General features: G+C 39.6%; 1 non-coding gene across 1 annotated transcript; it reads left to right on the top strand.

Annotated features, from left to right (window-relative positions):
• The first annotated feature begins 21,259 nt into the window (after nucleotides 1-21,259).
• Nucleotides 21,260-21,367, top strand: trnar-ucu (transfer RNA arginine (anticodon UCU)). Its single transcript has 2 exons — nucleotides 21,260-21,296; nucleotides 21,332-21,367. It is a non-coding gene; the product is annotated as a tRNA-Arg (tRNA).
• The last annotated feature ends 551 nt before the right edge of the window (nucleotides 21,368-21,918 follow it).

Raw genomic sequence — 21,918 nt, 5'->3', positions numbered from 1 at the left:
CAGTGCGCACATGCGTCCTGTTTTTGTTGTGGTTGTTGTTGCCAAGCGCCTCACTGCAAACTTTGCAAACCTCGGCTGCGCCAAAACCTGCACTTGTGAACTTCATTTGACGATTTCATCGGAAAAGACATCACTTTGGGACCCAGACTTCACCCACACTTCTACTGACCGCCTCCTGACTCTGACTGCGAGACTTCTGGGAGAAAAACACGTGAGGTTTGTGACTTTCCATGTTCACGTTAGTCCTTATGGCAGAGGTGTTCATTACGTCCATCGCGAAGGCATTTTGGGTAGACCACGTCCCGTCATCCATCCAGTCACACGACTAATATACAGGACAACAGTCATACAAACCTTCAGTCAGATTACACCTGACCGTAGGTCACATCATGGGCGCTGCACACGCATAAACAAGCGCGAGTTAGTTTAACCCTATAGCGTCGGATCCTATCGTCGCCGATAGAGCGCGGTTGCGGACTTTTCAGCAGCGTAACTCCGCAACCAGTCGTGCTCTCATGTAAATTCAAACGGCGTCTCAAAGCGGAGACATGGGGCTATCTAAATATTTTACCATCATTACAGTAATCTGCCTCTGTTGTCCCTCGAAGGTGACGAATGAGAGCGCGGGGCTGCAGGGATTTTCCCAATCATTTATTCGATGCGTAAAGGCAAGGCAAGTTTATTTGTATAGCACAATTCGTACACAAAGTAATTCAAAGTGCTTTACAGAATAAGAAGGACGTTAAAATCACACAAATAAAAACATGAATAATCACAAATAATCATCATAAATCATCGTAAAAGAAAAAATACGGATGGATGTGTAAAATAGAAGTAGTTGTGTGAAAAAATGGCGTAAATTCTGATACTTCGTTTAACATGATTTTTATGGCTATAAAAAAAAAAAGACAAAACCGTAATCAACATGATTAGCTCTGTTATCGCTTTCAAACGAAAAATGCAATTTTACTCCTGGCTGGCTGTCAGAAGCTACTGCCCGAACTATGCATCCCTCACTCATCCCATTCAGTGTCATCAGAGCAGTAATCATCATTCAAGTAATTATGAACATGTAAGAGGTTCAATTGTGTTGTGCAGTATTATCTCATGACGTTGTGCAAGGTACATCAAAATGCACTGTACATGTAAGAATTCATAATACATTTACAAATAAATATATGTTTAACATTTTTGTATTAGGTGGTAGATCTTTCAGACGCGATCAGTGTGTGTGAGTTTATGATTTCCGTTTCATACAAAATGAAAATGATTAGGCTGTGTGTATAGGCCACAGAGGCTGGGAGTACTCAGTACTCAAATACAGTACCATATTTACTCTAGTAACTTTTTAAAGAAATTGTAGTTATTTCACAGTGCTTTTCTAGCAGCATACTTTTACTTGAGTAATAGCTTATTATTGGAGTAACAGTACTCTTACTTGAGTAAAAGTTTTGGCTACTTTCTCTTCTCACTGTGAGTAAGATTACAAGTTTTTGTTGACAATACAGTACTACATTGTTTGAACATTTGTGTTTCTTGCAATATGCCTCCAGATGTGATTTCATTTTGCTAATTTTTATGGTCTGTCATTTGAAAATACCAGATTTTGTGCATTATTGAATATTTTGTCCTTTCAAAAAAACTATTAACCTTCTGGACTTAACGTTAGACTACCAGAAGACCATACATTTTCACCTACTGCTTTTTGCATTGTTGCCTTTCAGTGGCTGAGAATAAAGTGTTGTACAGGACACTTTTGAGGTCCACACAGTGTGTCAAATGAATGTGTATGTTGAAATAGAGATGCACTCACTAATTGGGTACCTCTGTGCATAAAAGCATTGTAACATGTGTAACATGTCTTCGCTCTACAAATATAGTTGACCTTAAAACATGACAAATTCACTTTATTAGTTCAGAGTAATACATAAGTTACATAAATCAATCAAAATACTGTTGATCAAAACCACTGTTGATCTAGTACTGCAGACACTGTGAGGCCAAGCATATATATATATATATATATATATATATATATATATATGTATGTATATATATATATATATATATATATATATATATATATATATATATATATATAGAGGCAAATAAGTATTTGAACACCTTGTGATTTTGCAAGTTCTCCCACTTAGGCTGTCATTTCTCAGCGACAGCCCAGAAACTTTACTGATCTAGAGAAGATCTGTGTGGAGGAGTGGGCCAAAATCCCTCCTGCAGTGTGTGCAAACGTGGTGAAAAACTACAGGAAATGTTTGACCTCTAATTGCAAACAAAGGCTACTGTACCAAATATTAGCACTGATTTTCTTAGGTGTTCAAATACTTATTTGCAGCAGTAACATACAAATACATTATTTTAAAAAATCATACAATGTGATTTCCAGATTTTTTTTGATTATGTCTCTCACAGTGGACATGCACCTAAGATGAACATTTCAGACCCCTCCATTTGCTGTATTCTTGTATGTGAGCCCTGTTTCATCAATGTCTGACACAAATGTTTCTCTCCACAGATCTGTGTGAGCCAAAACCCAGACCTCCTGCTCAGGTCCAGACCTCCTGCTCAGGTCCAGACCTCCTGCACAGGTCCAGACCTCCTGCACACGTCCAGACCTCCTGCACAGGTCCAGACCTCCTGCACAGGTCCAGACATCCTGCACAGGTCCAGACCTCCTGCACAGGTCCTCATATCTGGAGCTAAGTCCTCACACACTCATGGACATAGTCGTATACACATTTTGGCAAACACACACCTACATAAGCACACACATATACACTCACCCACTCATGCAAACACACACACTGCCTCCTTCTTTCACTGCTCCTGCTATGCCCACCTTTGCTGCTCCTTCTGTGCCTCTCCCTCCTGCTATCCCCCTCGCTGCTCCTGCTACCCCCATCCCTGCTCCTCCTGCTAGCCCCCTCCCTGCTGCGCCCCTCCCTGCTGCTCCTTCTATCCCTCTCCCTGCTGCTCCTGCTATTCCCCTCCCTGCTCCTTGTGCTATGCCGCTCCCTGCTCCTCCTGCTATCCCCCTCCCTGCTGCTCCTGCTATTCCTCTCCCTGCTCCTCCTGCTAAGCGCCGCAATGTTCCTCTTCTTCTCCCTGCTCGTCTTGCCATGGCCCGCCCTGTTCCCTTTGCTAAGCCCTGCGTTGCTCCTCCTGCTACTACTGCTGTGCCCCGCCCTGTTCCTCTTGCTAAGCCTCTCCCTGCTGCTCCTGCTATGCCACTCCTTACTTCTCATTCTCTCTCTGACCCTGCTCCTCCTGCTTTGCCCTACTCTGCTCCTCATTGGCGGCTCAGGCTCCCCCCTGCTCCTCCAACTAGGAGACCAAAGTACCCCTTTCCTGCTCGACCTAAGCTCATCATTCCTACTCGTGTAAATTCTCTCGCTGCTCCTCTTGTTGAGTTCCTCACTCCTCCTCCTCCTCCTCCTCCTCCTCCCCCTCCTCCTCTTAAGCCTTTCTTGGATCCTCTTCCTATGCCCCTCTTTCCCTCTATCGCTAGGCGTGCAAAGCTACCCTCTGCTCCTCCTACTGTGTCCCTCTTTGCTCCTTCTGCTAAGCCCCGCCCTGCTCCTCTTGCTAAGCCCCGCCCTGCTCCTCTTGCTAAGCTCCACCCTGCTCCTCTTGCTAAGCCCTGCCCTGCTCCTCTTGCTAAGCCCCACCCTGCTCCTCTTGCTAAGCCCCGCCCTGCTCCTCTTGCTAAGCCCTGCCCTTCTCCTCTTGCTAAGCCCCGCCCTGCTCCTCTTGCTAAGCTCCACCCTGCTCCTCTTGCTAAGCCCCGCCCTGCTCCTCTTGCTAAGTCCCTTCCTATTCGTCACCCTGTTCCTTTTGCTAAACCCCGCATTGCTCCTCCTGCTAAGTCCCTCTTTGCTCCTTTTGCTGCTGCTATTGCCAGGCCCTTCAGACCATTCATCTCCCATGTTCTATCAGTGTTGTGTGTTTTAGTTATCATTGTGTTATTTCTGTTGTAAATCGATTGTAAATAGTGTGATTGTTGTGTTTTAGTGTGAAACAAAAAACAAAAAAACAAAAAAAAAAAAATTTTTTTTAGAAATCTGCCAAAATATGACAGATGTTTAGTATAGTGTTGTGTGTTTTAGTTATCATTGTGTTATTTCTGTTGTAAATCGATTGTAAATAGTGTGATTCTTGTGTTTTAGTGTGAAACAAAAAAAACTAAAAAACTAAAAAAATATATATTTTTTTTAGAAATCTGCCAAAATATGACAGATGTTTAGTATAGTGTTGTGTGTTTTAGTTATCATTGTGTTATTTCTGTTGTAAATCGATTGTAAATAGTGTGATTGTTGTGTTTTAGTGTGAAACAAAAAAACACAAAAAAAAAAAAAAAAAATTTTTTTTGAAATCTGCCAAAATATGACAGATGTTTAGTATAGTGTTGTGTGTTTTAGTTATCATTGTGTTATTTCTGTTGTAAATAGTGTGGTTCTTGTGCTTTAGTGTTAAACAAACAAAAAAAACAACATAAATAAGATGTTAAGGATCAGATATTGTGTTTTCTGCTCCTCCTCTTTTTGTGTTTGTTCTTACAGAGCTGGTGGTGACGAGGGCTCCTCCTGCAGCAGACCAGACCAAGCTCCCCCATGCAGAGATGGAGAAAGACAGATGGCCCAAAAAAAAAAAAAAAAAAAAAAAAAAATATCGATCAATTTACAACAAAAAATTACTTTAATAACATTGTTTTTTAATCTGTAACAGAAAATACGTAAAACGCATCAATTTCCCTAAAATTCATAAACAATATAATCCTCATTTAAACTATAGATATTTTTTAACCAACTGATTATCGATACTGAAAAAATATATATAATAAAATTAAATAAATATCAAAATAATACATTTAAATTAAATATCAAGCTAAAACATTCAAATTAAATAAATGTCAAAATAATACATTTAAATTAAATATCAAGCTAAAACATTCAAATTAAATAAATGTCAAAATAATACATTAAAATTAAATATCAAGCTAAAACATTCAAATTAAATAAATGTCAAAATAATACATTTAAATTAAATATCAAGCTAAAACATTCAAATTAAATAAATATCAAAATAATACATTTAAATTAAATATCAAGCTAAAACATTCAAATTAAATAAATGTCAAAATAATACATTTAAATTAAATATCAAGCTAAAACATTCAAATTAAATAAATGTCAAAATAATACATTAAAATCAATATCAAATCAACATCAAATAAAATCAATAAACTTTTAAATTAAATTAAATTGTGTTTGTTTTTTTGTGAGTTTTGCCAAATGCCATTTGAGATGAAATAAGATCAGGTTTATTCTTAACAAAGATGGAAGGTAGCACCAATTCAGCAAAAGAGATCTCCCTTAAGTTTCCAATCGTAACATTATTGTTCTGCAGGGTTTACATTCCAATTTGTCAGCTCGTCATAATCTGTCTCAACTTTTCTTTGTCCTGACTGCTTCTTTGTTTACACAGTATTCTCAAAGTACTTAAGCATAGGAATACTACTATATACTTTCCATGCTGCAAAACTAGCACCCTAAGCTAAATCCAAACGCATTGTTCACTTCATAGCATTGGCTCTATTTTTCGAATGCTCCTTGCCTGTTTGTTGTTTGGGTCTTTGCATTGTATACCTCTAAATATATTTTTAGAGGTTTTATTTCTTTGAAGTGCCATGAAAAGATGCATCCTTCAGTCATTCAGCGACCCAAATCCTAGTCGTTTTCCACTGTGAAAACCATGTCGGGTGCTGGTACGGAGAACATCCAAGCCATCAATGCCTCCGTGCCAGGCAGAGACAAGAGGTCAAATGGAGGGCCCGGCAAGTCCCACTACAGCGAGAAGTGGCATTAGGATGAAACATATCAAGATCAGGCAGAGTTACACTGGATGACTGAACGATGCGCTGGGATCATGTGTTCTTAAATCAAAGACAGCAAAGCGCTCTACTGTTATTTTGTTCATCTGTTTTGCTCTAAAAGAAGGATTTAACTTATTTGCTGGGATAGTAATGGAAAATTGTAAACTTATGGGATGGGAGGTGGGTATCAAGTCTTAATATAATGCATTCAGCAGTTTTATTTTATTTTATTTTTTTAAGAATATCTTTTTTGTGTTGGCTGCCTATCAGTTAAGTATAGTTCAGGGCACCGCTTAAACCACAAACAGGATCTGTCTGCACAGTGTCTCTCACCACAGCAAATAATAATAATAATAATAATAATAATAATAATAATAATAATAAGTATAGTATTATAAAATGAAATCAATGTTTAGGCTATTTTCAAGAATATTGTTCCCCCCTGCTCACTAGGCTTTAAACGTACCTTATATAAACTAAGTCCCAGTAATGTCTGTTACCTGTGTATCTGTCAACTATTCATTACAATTTTGTCAGCTTTTCCATTTAAAGTTAACTTGACTGTGACTCTTTTTACTCATCATTCACCCCTCCTTCAAACCTATAACTGGCCCAGTATCTTATTTTCCTTTGCCTAATCACACAGGCGCTACAAGTGGGTTATGAGTAATCAAACATGTGACCACTAATTAGACAGTTTACATTGTCTTGACCTTGCACTAGTAGAAGCACTAATATAAGTGTGTGTATACATTGACTGTGAGTTTAATGAACTAGATGCACCAAAGCACTTTAAGATTAGGATTAAGTCAATTTACTTTTCTGCGATGTATGTACCATGTCTTATAAACGACTCTTTAAATTGATGGAGAAAAAGAGATAATCTTGTGAACAATTCTTTAAAGTGCACAGATCCTGAAGGTTTGGATCCTTTAAAAGAGACATTTTTCATACATCACTAGCTACACATGTGCTTTAAAACTACAAACTGAAGTTGGACTATATCAACCATGTCCCAAAAACTATGTCCTAGATGCAGGGATGTCCCATGTTAACGCATCAGCACCTAGTCGCTGTTTGTTGTTTATCACTACAGCAAAGGGCATCAGTTTGCATGGTTACAGACGGCATTACATCATTTTAGGCCAACAATACTTAATATAGATGGGGACATGAGGATTATTAGTTTGTAAAGTTGCTGTACCTGAGTTTTACTTTTAAAAATGTGAAAAATAACTGGTTCATTTTAGACAGTTTGCAGTGGCCCAGAGTTATTTCTCATTTACTTTTATGGATAAGTTTATAAGTGCTTCTCCCAGTTCTCAGAGACCAGAGTGGAGTTTTGCTGTCACTGTATAACTAACAACAACTAGCATGCTAACAGTGCACAACCTGATATTAGACAATAGAACTCTGGATGATTGGATGCAGACAGGATGCAGCGGACATATTTTGAAGAGCTGCTAACACAATAAATCTGTACTGGAGATTAATTAATTTTAGACGACATATTTTACTCAGGTGACAGCGGGGCAACAGTGATAAAGGTTAAATAGTTTTCATCTTTCAGGACTGCGTCGCAGGCCCTCATGTGCACGTCGACACGCTCAAGCACAAGCACTACTTTTGCTTGTCACCTCGTTACAGTAGACTGGTGATTTTGGCATTATTGCACAAGTTCCATTGGTATCGGAGAAGGAGTAATTTCGCCCCCAGACCTGTCACCATAATGACTACAACAGCTTATTGTTCAGTGCATTAAAGCTGGAACAGTATATTTTTGTGCTCAGTATTTATCGTATGGGCATTTTCTTTGCAATAATGGGGAGATTTTTGTTATTTTACTCACCATAAGATTTGAGCTGTAAATGGGTGAATCATTGTCTAATTATTTGATTGTTCTGCTGTTTATTTGTGGTAGCTCAGGCCTTTTAATGTTACTGTCTATTTTTTATTCACTGGGATTATCCTGCTTTATTTGAACTGCTTGAGTGACATAGTAGTTTTAAGTATTATTGTTTATCATGATATTTCTCTGTAGCAATATGTCGTGCTTCAAAATTTGTAAAATTTGTACCGTGACAGGCCTGATAATGTCACTCCATGTTTGTTGAGCTCACGCAGAAAAGAGTACAGTTTACCTCAACTGTGTACGGTCTGGTCCATGACAATTCATCAGCTGAATCTCCATGATCCACACACTTTTACAAAAGTTTACAAAGACACGTGGGTCTGAAATCATATCCTGTCTCCTTGATTTCTGATAGGTGAGACTGACAGGTGGATCAACCGGTCAGGGAAACGCACAGGCTGTGTGAAAAAAAAATGTGTAAAGTTTAATGTTATACCCTGGAACATTCCAAGTGAAACAAAAACATTTTTTTATGGGGAAACAGGTCACTACCAGAAAATGTATGTCATAATGTTACTTTAGATCAGGGGTGTCAAACACATTTTCACCGAGGGCCACATCAGCGAAATGGCTGCCCTCAAAAGGCCAAATGTAAAATAAATCTAACTACTTTTTTTTAACTCATTAATTAACTGTTTCTCTATTTATTACTTATTCAAGTTACAAATGTTGTATATTCATTTGCCTAGATGTAAAAATATGGCTGTGTAACTGCGTATCTCCTGATAAAATGACATTTTAAGACCATCATACCTTTTAATTTATCCTCTTGAGGGTCACATAAAATGATGTGGAGGGCCACATTCAGCCCGCGGGCCTTGAGTTTGACACATGTGATTTAGATGTTAACGTTAGATTTTGACCAGCACAGTAATCTACAAACACTTAGCAGGATGTTTATGTTCTCTTGAGACCAATTGTGGATTTGTCAAAAGTTGTGGAGTTTAAATAGACCCTTAGTCTGAGCTTGAACTTGAAAAATAGGCTCATGTGAGGCTCATTCTGGTTTCTGACTGAACTAAAAAAAAGTCATTATAATATAAACAGCATCGCCGTTATGTTCAATGCTTTTGTTATCATGAATAAAGTCATACAGAGAAACATTCCAGGTAAAACAAAACATTTTATGGGAGTAAACTGATGACCACCTGAAAAGTTACACAGTGCGCCTTAAAAATGTGAACAGAATGCAAAAACACAGGTCGTTGTTGTTGATAAGTTGAACAGTTGTTTTGGTCAGACTAATGCAGGTGGCCTGTTTGTGAACAGATCCAGTCGACTGCAACTTGAAGATAAATGAGGTTTATTATGGAAGCGTGATCGATATTTTGTGAGCGGTTGATTTATTGTAACACAGCAGTAAAGGCGTATGTAGAGTGAGTCTCATGTGTTTGTCTCTGGGGCATATGGAGTGTGTCAGCCAGAGAAATGAATGTTACCACTGGAGTTGAAAGCTTGACACTCCCCTGGTGCGCAAAGAGGAGCTGTACTTTGTTTACTTTGTCTCACATTTATGGGGATTTTATTTTAGAAAGTTGGAAATTGAAACGATGTCGTAGAGCACACACATTCTGAGCTGTGCAGTTTGTCACTTTTTAATTATGATCAAATTGGTCCTACACTGCAATTATTGGCTTGGAGCTTGACTATTTTTTGTGTGCCGGAGTCCCAGCGGAGGAGCTGGAGGACGTGTCTGGGGAGGGGGAAGTCTGGGAGTCCCTGCTTAGACAGCTGCCCCCGTGACCAGGCGGGGCATAAACGGAAGAAAATGGATGGCTTATTATTGACACATTTTAAACATTTGAAAAATGACAATATTAATCTGCTATATAAATGTATATAATAATTGATGTGCATTATTGAAAGTGCACATTTAACAGTGTGACAACCCTGGGAAAGAAACCATCTCTTAGTCTGCTGGCGCTAGCCTGAAGACTCATGTAGTGTCTCCTGAAGGCAGGAGGGGGAGTGGTCTGTGAGCAGGGTGAGTAGAGTCCTTCACAACGTTACAGCCCTACACACCCCTCACTTTGGATGTCTTTAAGGGCAGTGAGAGGAGACCTGATCATGAGCTGGGCATCGGCTCTGGTTTAACCCTGGTTTAGTCCATTTTTAGTCTTTGTCTTATAAAGTGTCATCTAAAATGGTATGAAAAAGTCCAGAGTCTCACCTCTTGAGTGTAGTGATTTGTTTGAAGCAATAAGCTGAACAATAAACAAATTTGCAGAGACATGCATGCACTTTTCTTCAGCTGTGCTACCTCTTTCTGTATTACCATTGGCTTTCATCTGCTCTTTGGTGGCTATGTGTTATTATTTGAAAGAATTTGATGATTTAATAAAAACATCTGCACAAGTTGTTGACCCTCAGTGTGTGGATGCATAACAAAACAGCATCTTTTTTATAAGAATACTCAAAAGCGAAAGTGATCCAGAGGTGGACCAAAGCGAAGACATCAGCGTTCGTGATGGATCTAAGGGTCCAAGAGAAGGAACTGTTGGCAACGTACCAGAATAATTGGGTCTGGGAGAACTGGACCAAGGCGCCTGTCCGAGGTGAGGTTGTTGTGGGATCCTTCTCTCTGAGTCCATGGAGGTGACAGTGGCAGGAGTGAGCCACTGTGACCCCCCGGAGCCTTGCCACCGAGGAGCTTGCCAACCACCTCAGTGACTTCAGCCAGGGTGATGGACGAGTCCACCTCTGGGTCCCCAGTTTCTGCTTCCTCCTCGGAAGACGTGACAGTGGGATTGAGGAGATCCTCAAAGTATTCCTTCCACCGCCCGACAACATCCCCAGTCGAGGTCAGCAGCTCTCCACCCGCACTGTAAACAGTGTTGGTGAAGCACTGCTTCCCCCTCCTGAGGCGTCGGACGGTTTGCCAGAATCTCTTTGAGGCCGTCCGATAGTCCTCCTCCATGGCCTCCCCGAACTCCTCCCAACCCCGAGTTTTTGCCTCTGTGACTGCCCGAGCCGCAGCACGCTTGGCCCGCTGGTACTCATCAGCTGCCTCAGGAGTCCCACGAGCCAAGAAGGCTCAATAGGACTCCTTCTTCAGCTTGACGGCATCCCTTACTTCCGGTGTCCACCACCGGGTTCAGGGATTGTCACCGCGACAAGCACCACAGACCTTACGACCACAGCTATGAGCAGCCGCGTCGACAATAGAGGTGGAGAACATGGCCCACTCGGAGTCCATGTCTCCAACCTCCCCCGGGATCAGGGAGAAGCTCTCCCAGAGGTGGGAGTTGAAGACCCCCCTGACAGAGGGCTCCGCCAGGCGTTCCCAGCAGACCCTCACAATGCGCTTGGGCCTGCCAGGTCTGTCCAGCTTCCTCCTCCGCCAGCGTATCCAACTCACCACCAGGTGGTGATCAGTTGACAGCTCAGCCCCTCTCTTCACTTGTGGATGTTTAAACAGACACTTAGTTGTAAGATCTGTCAACACAAATGAGAAATTGCATAATCATCCAACCAAAAAAAAGTAATTATAAAATAAACAACATTGCCATCATGTCCAGTGCTTTTTTAAAGAAATGAATGAAGTTTTTTTTATGTGTTTTGGTGAGCTGATTATGGCTGTGGAGCAATAATGTGGAAGAGGATAACACAGCAGTTACTCCAGCTGAGCTCCACCTCTGAACATCTCCAGCCAGAGTTGGCCTCTGCTCTCAGGAGACACACTGCAGCGCCTGTAGCCAGAGCCAGAGTCTGAGTCTCAGTCAAAGGAACATGGGGTGTGCTGAGCTTAACAGGACACAATGCTGCCTATAAAATGTAAAAAGTCCTTTCAACCGACAAGGATCGGGTGTATGGATTCAAAATCTGTTCACTTTTTAAGCTAAAACATAATTTCAACTTTTTTTTCCCATGCAGATAATCACAATAAATACAGATACATTAGCCCAAAATCTTGTCAAAAAATCTACTTTTTGGAAAACCCATCTTCCTCTTTATTCAGGACCGGGTTCTGGACGTAGCAGTCTAAACAGGGACTCCGAGGCTTCCCTCACCCCGACACTTCCTCCAGCTCCTCCTGGGGGACCCCTAGGAGTTCTCAGGCCACTCAAGAGACATAGTTCCTCCCATCCTGTATCTGCCCAATCCAATAGGACATGCTTGGAACACCTGCTCAGGCATCCAGAGGCATTTTTAGAGAATCCTGCCATAGAACTGTGACCTGCCTTCCAGCTCAAAAAAATGCATTCACTGTTGAACCTTAGCATTGATCATTTGGGATTGGCTTCACAATTAAAAAAACTTGCCATATTAATCTTGAGGTTTAAAGAAAGCACGTTTTTGGAGTTGAATAATGGCTCTACTATCTAAAACTGTTACGAAAAAGTGGTGCCTGATCTGAACACATTAAAGCTGTGATGGAGACTTGTTTGAGTTGTGTCTGTTAAGAGACGTCTGTTCTTAGAAATCCAAATGTCATTTCTTCTTTTGTGTCAAATGTAGAAGGCTAATATCAAAGAAAACAGAGTTGGCCTATTATGTGAATATGTAGAAAGGACATACATTACGCACACATGTACACTGTAATTACAGGTGTCCCAGTCCCCAGAAGAGATAGGAAAGGGTCTGATGTGTAAACCCACAAAAACAGATGGTAGAAACCAGAGCATGTGTGTAATGGCCTGAAGCATTCACAGTCAGGAGCAAAACTATAATCTAGGTCTCAAATTGCATGTTTTTTAAATGTATTTATTTTATTTTTTATTTTTTAACAGATGTAGTGCACCTAAAAGACTGCTAATACTTTTGGGCTTTGAATTCTTAACACGATCAACTATAAGTTACGTGCTGTGCTGTGTCATCAAACTGGGCCAAACTGGGATTTACTGTCCCCCCAAACAAACTGGATGGTGACATTAAATCTCTCAACCAACCAGAGCTTTGCCTGTGTTGACTCATAACATTACTATTGCATTACCTTACAACCAGATACTTAAATCAACAATGTTTACTTTTCTTATTCTTTTTTTAGTCCCAGTCATGACACTCACCTGTTTCCAATTAACCTGTTCACCTGTGGAATGTTCCAAACAGGTGGATTTTAAGCAATCCTCAATTTTCCCATTCTTTTGTTGCCCCTGTCCCAGCTTTATTGGAATGTGTTGCAGGCATCAGTTTGAAAATCAGTGAATATTTGCATAAACAATAAAGTTTATCAGTTTGAACATTAAACCAACCTGTCTTTGTAGTTTATTCAGTTCAATATAGGCTGAAAAGAATTTGGAAATTATTGTATTCTGTATTTTGTTTAAGTTTTACACAGCGTCCCAACTTGGAATTGGGGTTGTAACATGTGCTGAATGTACATATAAATCAAGAAAGTTCTACAGGTGCTTAAGACCAGCACAGATCGTCAAACTTTCTAATTACTTTCGTTAAATGTGAGAGGTTTGAGAGACATTGTGAAAAGAAACACAATTTTTTTTTTATTTAGAAGTAGAATAAACTCTTGAAAAAGACATAACATTTTGGAAATCTCAGGGGAGAACAGTTTTGTTTTGTTTTTTTTTACAAAATTAGGGGTGATACTATCCAAATCATAAAATCTGAAGAGGGCAGATGGATAATTCTAATCCAAAGAATCATTAATGTTAATTTTATCATATGCAATGTTAATTGGTCTAACAACACGAGCCACACAAATGTTTACACAGCTATGTCTTAAGATTCAAAATGCACAGTGTAAATATCAAAAGGCCTATATCATTATCAGAGCTGACTGCCACAATGCCCCCGATGGTAATAATAATCATAATACATCAGACTTATACAGCGCTTTTTTTGATGCTTTACAGGAGAAGACAACGGTGGAAATCCCGGTGGGAAAAGGCCAGATTGAACAGGTGAGTTTTTAGTGGTGATTTGAAGTGCTGGAGTGAGTCCGAGCTCCTGATGGACTGTGGAGTGAGTTCCAGAAGGCAGCGGGGGACACAGCAGTGGCCTGGTCCCCCCAAGGTTCAGTGCTTTGACCTGATGGTGGAGTGAGTTTGTAAGTAATAATCAGTGTTAAAGTATTGTTTGGAAAAGGGGGAACAGATTACTCTTTGTTCTGCTCTGTTTTATTCATTTCTCGTATGTTTAACTTTACAGCAGTGTTGATGTCTTATATTTTATGAATGAAATCTGCCTGATTGCTGCTGTCAAACAGGCAGATTTAAAAGCACAAACTACATAATCACTTACATCTGGTAGACGAATGGAAATTAATCCTAATGTTAATGACTTCACATGGAACAATCCCAGTCAGTCACGACGCTCTAGGACAGATTTATGGTTCAAATCAATTGAGTGTTTACAATGCATAAAAAAACATGATTATGCCCCTCTGTCTCATTACAAAGCCAGACTCATTCACATTTTTAGAACTAAACCTAATAATGGAAACTTAAGGGGCTATGGGAAACGAAATGACAATCTATTAACTGACAAAACATTTTGTGAGCTCCTAAAAAGAAAAAAGCAGAAGAAATATTTAAACAAGCAAAATAAAGGTCCTGTATTACACAAAACTGACTCTTGTGAGCTTTAAGCCGTGTAATAACATTAAAACACACTGGAGTTGTGTTTTGTTTTATTCACACACACGTTATTCTGCATTATATCCATATCTACATCTCTAAAGCTCACAGTGCTTTGTTCCACTCTGTGATGTCATGAAACGGTGACGTAGTTTTCAGGTTACCACTACCTTTTACCTTTTGTTCAGTAGAAATGGGCAATTCCAGGACTGAAATCCTCCAGAAGATTCTAGTGAAGGTGTGTGGAGTTTAAAAACACTGTGGCAGCACAAGGTGGAACAGAGTGTTTTCAGTTTGAGAGAAGAACTCAGTCAGGTTTGTGTGAATGAAACAAAACAGAACTCCAGGTCTGTTTGTGATGAGGAAACATCAACATTATAACATAGATCAGAAAATGTTGTAATATGGCCCTTTAATTTCACGTGAGAGAGGCTGGTATGCAAAGAAGTAAAGAGATAAAAAGAAACAACTTAATGAACAAACTTTGTGTCCTTTTGGGTGAATCGACTGACTGAGGTATTACAAAGTATTTATATATATAAAAAAAAAAAAAAGCAATTAAGAAAAATTTGAAAATAAACAAAATGCAAATTTTAAGATGCATATTTTATATTTTAGTTTATCATCAGATATATTTATTTTTATATCAGTTTAAGATGGGGTGGTGCATAAATAATGACACCGAGGTAAAATTTATAGTTATATCTAGATCGATATAAAAGTCGCTGGTGTCATCACTAATTTGAGGACTATTTCTGTTTCAAAATGGATAATAACAGATTGTTTTTCCACATTTAATTAAAGCAGTGTTAAAAGAATAATTTGATAAAAGTAAGACTCATATTTCTGTGTTAAAATGGGCTCGTTATAATCTAAAGCTCTTTATAATATCAGTGTGGACCCAGTCGTCAAGATAAACAACTAAATGTTACAAGATTAAAACAATCTCATGTCTGGATTCATAAATGTGTTTCATCGTATTGTTCTGTTTTTACTCTTGATATCATTGTTAGTAATTATTAATAAAATGTTTTTGGCAGAAAAGATCAGAAGAGATGGATTATGGTGCAGGTTAAGGTCAGTATCAGTGTGACTTTATAATCTAAGTGTAACTATGCCTTTATAATGGAAGTTAACGGGAAATATTTTGTTATTAACAATGTAGCAAAAGTCTAAACTTTACACAAAAACTAGAAGTGCAAATACCTCAGTGTTCTCATGAATATCAAAGTGAAAGCCACGGATCGTCCAACTATAAAAGTGACAGGATTTTACAGCAGCAGAGTTCACAGCTGTGGATGTAATGGCCCAGAACATGTGTCTTAGTCTTATTTAATGTTTCATAATGTTTGTTTGCTATGAAGGAAAACAGGAAATAGAAGATGTTTTCAATAAGGCAGTATGTCTATGGGACACAAGGCCAATGATCCACTTTACAGGACGATCAGTAAAATGATATAACTCTGACAAAGACACAGACCTTTTCGTTGAGAGTGGGGTGACATCTCCACAGATGTGACTTATAACTTGGCTGGTCGTGCCATCTGCTTTTCCCCATGGTGAAAGATAAGTTAAATGCCATACTGTGGAACATTCCAGACAAAGAAATAACTATGGAACTGGCCTGGATGACGATAAATTTACATCAAAATGGAAAATTATAATCTGCATTTTTAACCATCGCTCCTTTTTCTTTTGGTCTGTGGCCTCTTAGAGAAGCCCTGCTGCTGTCCTCTGAGGAGAAGAGGTCCTGTAACAGACACTGTGTGGGGCCAGTCCCTGCTCCTGAGGGCCCCTGTCGCTCTGAGGAGCCGGCCCCTGTTCCTGTGGGCCCCTCACAGTCAGTGCAGTCTGTTGTTCAGCCCATAGCGTCCACAGTGAGAAGAAAGAGACGCTGTGTGGATCTGGCCCCTGCTCCTGAGGGCCCTCCCACCATGACTCTGACAGTAGGTTTTTCACCACTACAACTACATTATCAACATTATTTACTGTACAAAATGTCACCTACCGTCTTAAAGATATATTTTATATACATTTTATCACACATCCACAACATTCAAATAGAGGTGCTAAACTGGGCCGTGCCTGGAGAACTAAAGAAGAAAGTGACGGGGAGGAGGGGCAGGGTCTGGACATGTGACAGTGTGACTGGTCTAATTGTATCAACACAAGCTCCGCCCCCCAGCCAGGTGTTTGTAATCAGAAACACCTGGCTGTGAACAAGCTATTTGTATACATTTTATTTTATTTTTTTTTTTTTACCACAAAGCTACAAATTTATCTACTAGGAACAGTAGATAATGATATTTAAACCCCATCTACACAGTTTAGTTGCCATAAAGGGTTGATATAGTGTTTAGTTCTACTTTGGCACATAAATCCTGCATATTTAGTTTCTTCTCAAACAGAACACTCTCTGTTCCACCTTGTGATGTCATGTGGTACTACAGGAAGTGCTCCACTGTGTTTTCAAAGTCCATACACCTTGACTAGAATCATTTGGATCATTTCAGCCCCGGAATTTCAATCTGTACTGAACAAACTGTAAAAGGAGTTGTTAACTTCAAAAGTACCACTTCATGACATCACAAGGTGGAACAGAGCGTCTTGGGCTTTGGAGATATAGACAGACTAATAATAAAGGTTTGCTCAACCATGTGAAAGAAAACACAACTCCAGATGTTTTCAATGACTTAACGTTATAACATGGCTTAATCATCACAAGAGTCCATTTGTTCTTAAAACAGGACCTTTAAGAATAAGGCAGTGGCTCATGTTATAAGTTTCAGTGCAATAACAATGTTAGAAAAAAAGACACAGTCTGAGTCTGAGCTCCTCTCACTACTTTTAATGATTTGAACTTCATCTGTGTGAAGTCTGAGCTGTGAGCGTTACTTGGCCTGGTGGCATCACCTGCTTGTCTCTATAGAGATAACTACAATTTTATTACCATACTGTACTATTTTAAATCTTTAAACAATCAACCTGAGGACTTTGGGGAGCACCAGAACTGTGGTAGAAGTACTTTGATATTTTAGATATGCTGACTATGTAATTTGACTAAGAGTAATATCACTCTTTTTCTCCACAGCCTCAGCCTGGTGATCTCAGAGTCTCCTCCTCAGAACAAAAGGAGTCCAGCATAAAAGGACTCCGCTGGAACCAGAGGAGGTCGCAAGAGGAGACAGCCCCTCCACTAGACTGCAGTACCTGGAGGACTAAAAGAACAAACAGATGAGAGCAGTGGCAGTGTCACGTCTGTTTGGAGATTACAGATCTCTAAAGAGACGTGAACCAGTCCAGTCTGGACCCAGCCGTCTGCTTACACTACCCATCATAAGTGCAGTTACTTTAAAGGGGGTATTCTATAAAGTGAGATTAGGCCAAAGCCTGGTTTATTTGGCCAATCCAGGCTCATCAAATCCTCATTTGTTACTTTGGCAACTCAGCTGTTGTAGTAACAAAGGCCCAAATACCTACTTTTATAAACATAGAAGCTTCCTCTGGTGTAGTACATTGTAGTGAAGGTCTGAACATGTTGTCTGTGATTATACATCTGTAACTTGTGGTCTGCTGATATTTGGCCCTTGCCAGTTACACTTAACTCAAATCAGGTAATAGAGAGGAAAAGACCCATGAACCAAAACATGTTCTCTTTGGAAAGAGCACCTGCTTAGTCAAACATTAAGTCTTATAACAGTATTTTATAGGGTATACAAAAAATGACTCCACAGTGCCACCTAGAAGTGGACCCCTATGGGAATGGAGGTGGACAAATTTTGTCATAGACTGACAAAATGCTCAACAGTGACAGAGCCCCATAAGACAAGCTAGAAAATGAATGGGCACACTGTGATGAACAGGAAGTCGGCCATATTGGCTTCCACTTTTCCTTTTATTGATTACCCCCATCATCCGGCTCCTGACATTTGGCTCTCAGCGTTCTTTGCCCTTTGATTATTTAATAAATATGTTTGAATTTACTAGTTTTTGCCCTACATTAAATAATAAAATAGGTTATAATTTATTTTACTCAATTAAATATGGCAAAATATTCAGCCTGAAAATGACATTTAATTTTTGTGTTGTACATTTTGTCTGCCTTAAACTTCATTCAGTGTCTGCAAGATAGCACCAGTCTCTCCAGAGTCCCTCATCTTTAGAGACGAGACACAGCAACAAATCCAACAGTGAGATTCAACTATTAGAAATCTGTTTGTAAAGGTTTGGTTCAGTAAAGACCAGAGGTGCGTGAGTATACCCAAAAGTAAGAGTAAAGTTTCTTCAGGTAAAAGTACAAAGTAGTGATCCAAAAAATTATTCAAGTGAGAGCAGAAAAGTACCACTCGAGTAAGAGTAACTGTTGGGATGTAACATCTGATTTATAATTTGAAGATAATGTAATTTAGAGGACTGTAGGAAGTTACTGATCTAAAGATAAAGGAATAGCAAGGTAAAAGCTATAGGCATTACATGAGTAGAGGGAGGATTGCAGACTAACTTATTTTTCCCCATTTAGCCACCCTTCTCCTCTTGTGTAATCAATCACCTTTTGGCAACTCTTTTATCATACAGAATCTCCTTTTGTCTAATCAATTGGGTCAGTAAGACATAAACAGCCACCTTGAACCCACAACCTTTGAATGTCCTTGCCATTGAAACTTTTTTTTTTCATAGGGATTCTCCTTTTGTGTATGTAATCAATGGGGTAAGATATAAACACTGACTCTGGTGCAACTCAAGCCCACAACCTCCAATGCAAGAAACATTTGCAGAGATGATCACTTTCACAAAGAAAAAAAGCTTTAGGTATTACATAAGTGGAGAGAGCACTGCAAGTTATTGCATTTTGGGACATGTAAATGTGCTCACTTGCATTTGACTTTTGCCGTGTCTCAATTTGCACACTTCATTGGCTGCATCTGAAGTGTGCATCTGAGAAGACTTTGTGCACTTCTGTATCCCATCATGCACCACGTGTGACTTAAAGTTATGTAATACTAGCTACAATTGAGAAGAAATCACCTATAACAATATATTCATTGATATTCAAAGGGAAACATTAATTCCTTACTTAATTCAAACTACCGTAAATTTCGGATTATAAGCCGCTACTTTTTTTCCACGCTTTGAGCCCTGCGGCTTTTACAGCAGTGCGGCTTATATATGGAATTTTACTGGATAACGGCCCCTGGGGGGCGCTCTCTAGCTGTAAACGTAAAAGTGAGACAGACGTGGGGAAAGATTCTGCTCTGAAGAATTCACTAGTTTTGATTTTGAACGATCATTTTGCGCATCATGAAATGGATATGATGCCGTTTTTAAGATAAAGAAACAGAAAGGAAACAGAGCAGGGGTCGGCCTTTAACACGCAAAGAGCCATTTGGACCCACTTTCCACGTAAAATAAAACACTGGGAGCCGCAAATACTTTTTGACATCTAAAATGAAGATAACACTGTATAATAACAATAATGTAACGGAATAATGTAGGTTTTACTTTCACGGACAAGCCTTCTACACGTGGCAGATAAATATGGCAAAAACAACTTAAGTGCATTAAAAAAATACAACTCACCAAACCGCTGCATCATGCATCGCGCTGATTATGTGATTATGTCTACTCTACTCCGCAGTTTCTTTAAAAAACAACAACAAAAAAAAACTCGTAGCGTATCATTTTATCCCAGGTGCTTATTCTCCATGTGCCAAAGCAGTTTTGAAGGTTTCATTGCCTTATTTGCTTTTCCCGTATGTTACGCAGAGCGGACTCTGTGCGTGAGTCACCTGTAGCGACAAACCCAGATTTTAAGTAGGCATTGTCTGTTAAATTTATCTTTCTTTTTCTTGGAGGTCGTAGTCTCCTCTTCTGGCTCCTCAGTTGTCCTTTTCCCCTTTGTTAAAAGCTCTCCAAAGACTTTTGTTTTGGCTCATTTTCACTCGCTTGTGGCTCTACTTTTGTGCGTCGTGTCTGATGTGTTATACGTGATACGTCACCGCGGAGACAAGAGCAGATAATATACTTGCTACTACATCAAATAGATTTCTGTGGCGATTTCCAGCAGGATTTTCATGATACATCTACGGACGAGCTTATTAGTGTGTCATTAGGGACGGGCCAAAGTTGCTCCTGACCCCTGTGCGCACAGCGTCTGAAAATCAGGGCTCTTTACGCAGGACTGTGAGCTGTGTCAGTGTCAGTTCCCAAGCCACGCAGAGCCGCAGTATAAGGCTGAAAGAGGCGCATACGGCTCCGGAGCCGCGGGTTGCCGACTCCTGAAATAGAGCCACTGCACGTAAGCTCGACATCAATGAATCCAACTTGGTCAATGTAAAAAGACGACAAAAGTTTTCAGAGGAAATAAAAGCAGATTTTCCGTGTTGGTGCAGCTTTATTTTCTAAACCTGCAGATGTGTTCATCCCGTGTTGTTGTCGTGTTGGTGCCAATTTTCAGGCACAGTTTAAAAAAAAGCGTGTCGGTGCACCGTCTTTCTGTGTAAATGTCTCATGTTACAATATGAAAACCTGCGGCTTACATTCAGGTGCGGCTTATATATGTACAAAATTGATTTTCTCTTCAAATTTAGCTGGTGCGGCTTATATCAAGGTGCGCTCTGTAGTCCGAAATTTACGGTAAACAGAAATAAACGCCTGTGACAATGATACCCTGACTCTTTTTCAATTAAATAATAAATAATTAAAAATAAAACAAATTATTTCAGAGTCCATTTTCAATGTTTAGTTCATTAGTCAGCGGCCATATAGCTTATTGTTTTGGTTTTTTTTTGTTTTTTTTAGTCATAGAAAAGTCATTGTTATGATGGCAAGATTCAAGAAACACATATTATAACATAACAAATAGAGACATAGGTGGAGAGACATAGATAAAAGTGAATTAAAAGAAGTTGCCAAAATTTACATGTGGGCTCTGTGGCGCAATGGATAGCGCATTGGACTTCTAGGCTTTCAACTGCAACAAGTTTCAGGAGCACTGCAATTCAAAGGTTGTGGGTTCGAGTCCCACCAGAGTCGCTGTTTATGTCTTACCTACCACACACGTGAAAGGAGATTCCTTATGAAAAAAATTTGCCAAAAGGTGCTTCCATACACGAGTGCTCTATGTTGCAATGGATAGCGCATTGGACTTTTAGGCTTTCAACAGCAAGGATGTTCAAAGGTTGTGGGTTCAAGTCCCATCAGAGTAGCTGATTATGTCTCATCTACCCCATTGATTGCATGGATAAAAAGGGATTCCTTATGATTAAAAAAGTTGCATTTGTCTTCTAGGCTTTCAAGTACAAGACAATTCAAAGGTTGTGGGTTCAAGTCACACCAGAGTTGCTGTTTATGTCTTACTTCATTGATTACAAACACAAAAGGAAAATCCTTATGATGAAAAAGTTTTAATGGCAAGGACATTCAAAGGTTGTGGGTTTGAGTTGGACCAGAATCAGTGTTTATGTCTCACCTACCCCACTGACTGCATGGACAAGAGGAGAAAGGTGGCAAAATGGTGTGTTTATGGTTCAATACCCATCCAAACTGAAGTTACAAAAATACGCAAGCAAATGTGTTCAAATCAC

This window comes from Periophthalmus magnuspinnatus, chromosome 15 (assembly GCF_009829125.3).
Source record: "Periophthalmus magnuspinnatus isolate fPerMag1 chromosome 15, fPerMag1.2.pri, whole genome shotgun sequence".
Lineage (NCBI taxonomy): Eukaryota > Metazoa > Chordata > Actinopteri > Gobiiformes > Gobiidae > Periophthalmus > Periophthalmus magnuspinnatus.
This window is presented reverse-complemented; position numbering and strand designations above follow the sequence as displayed.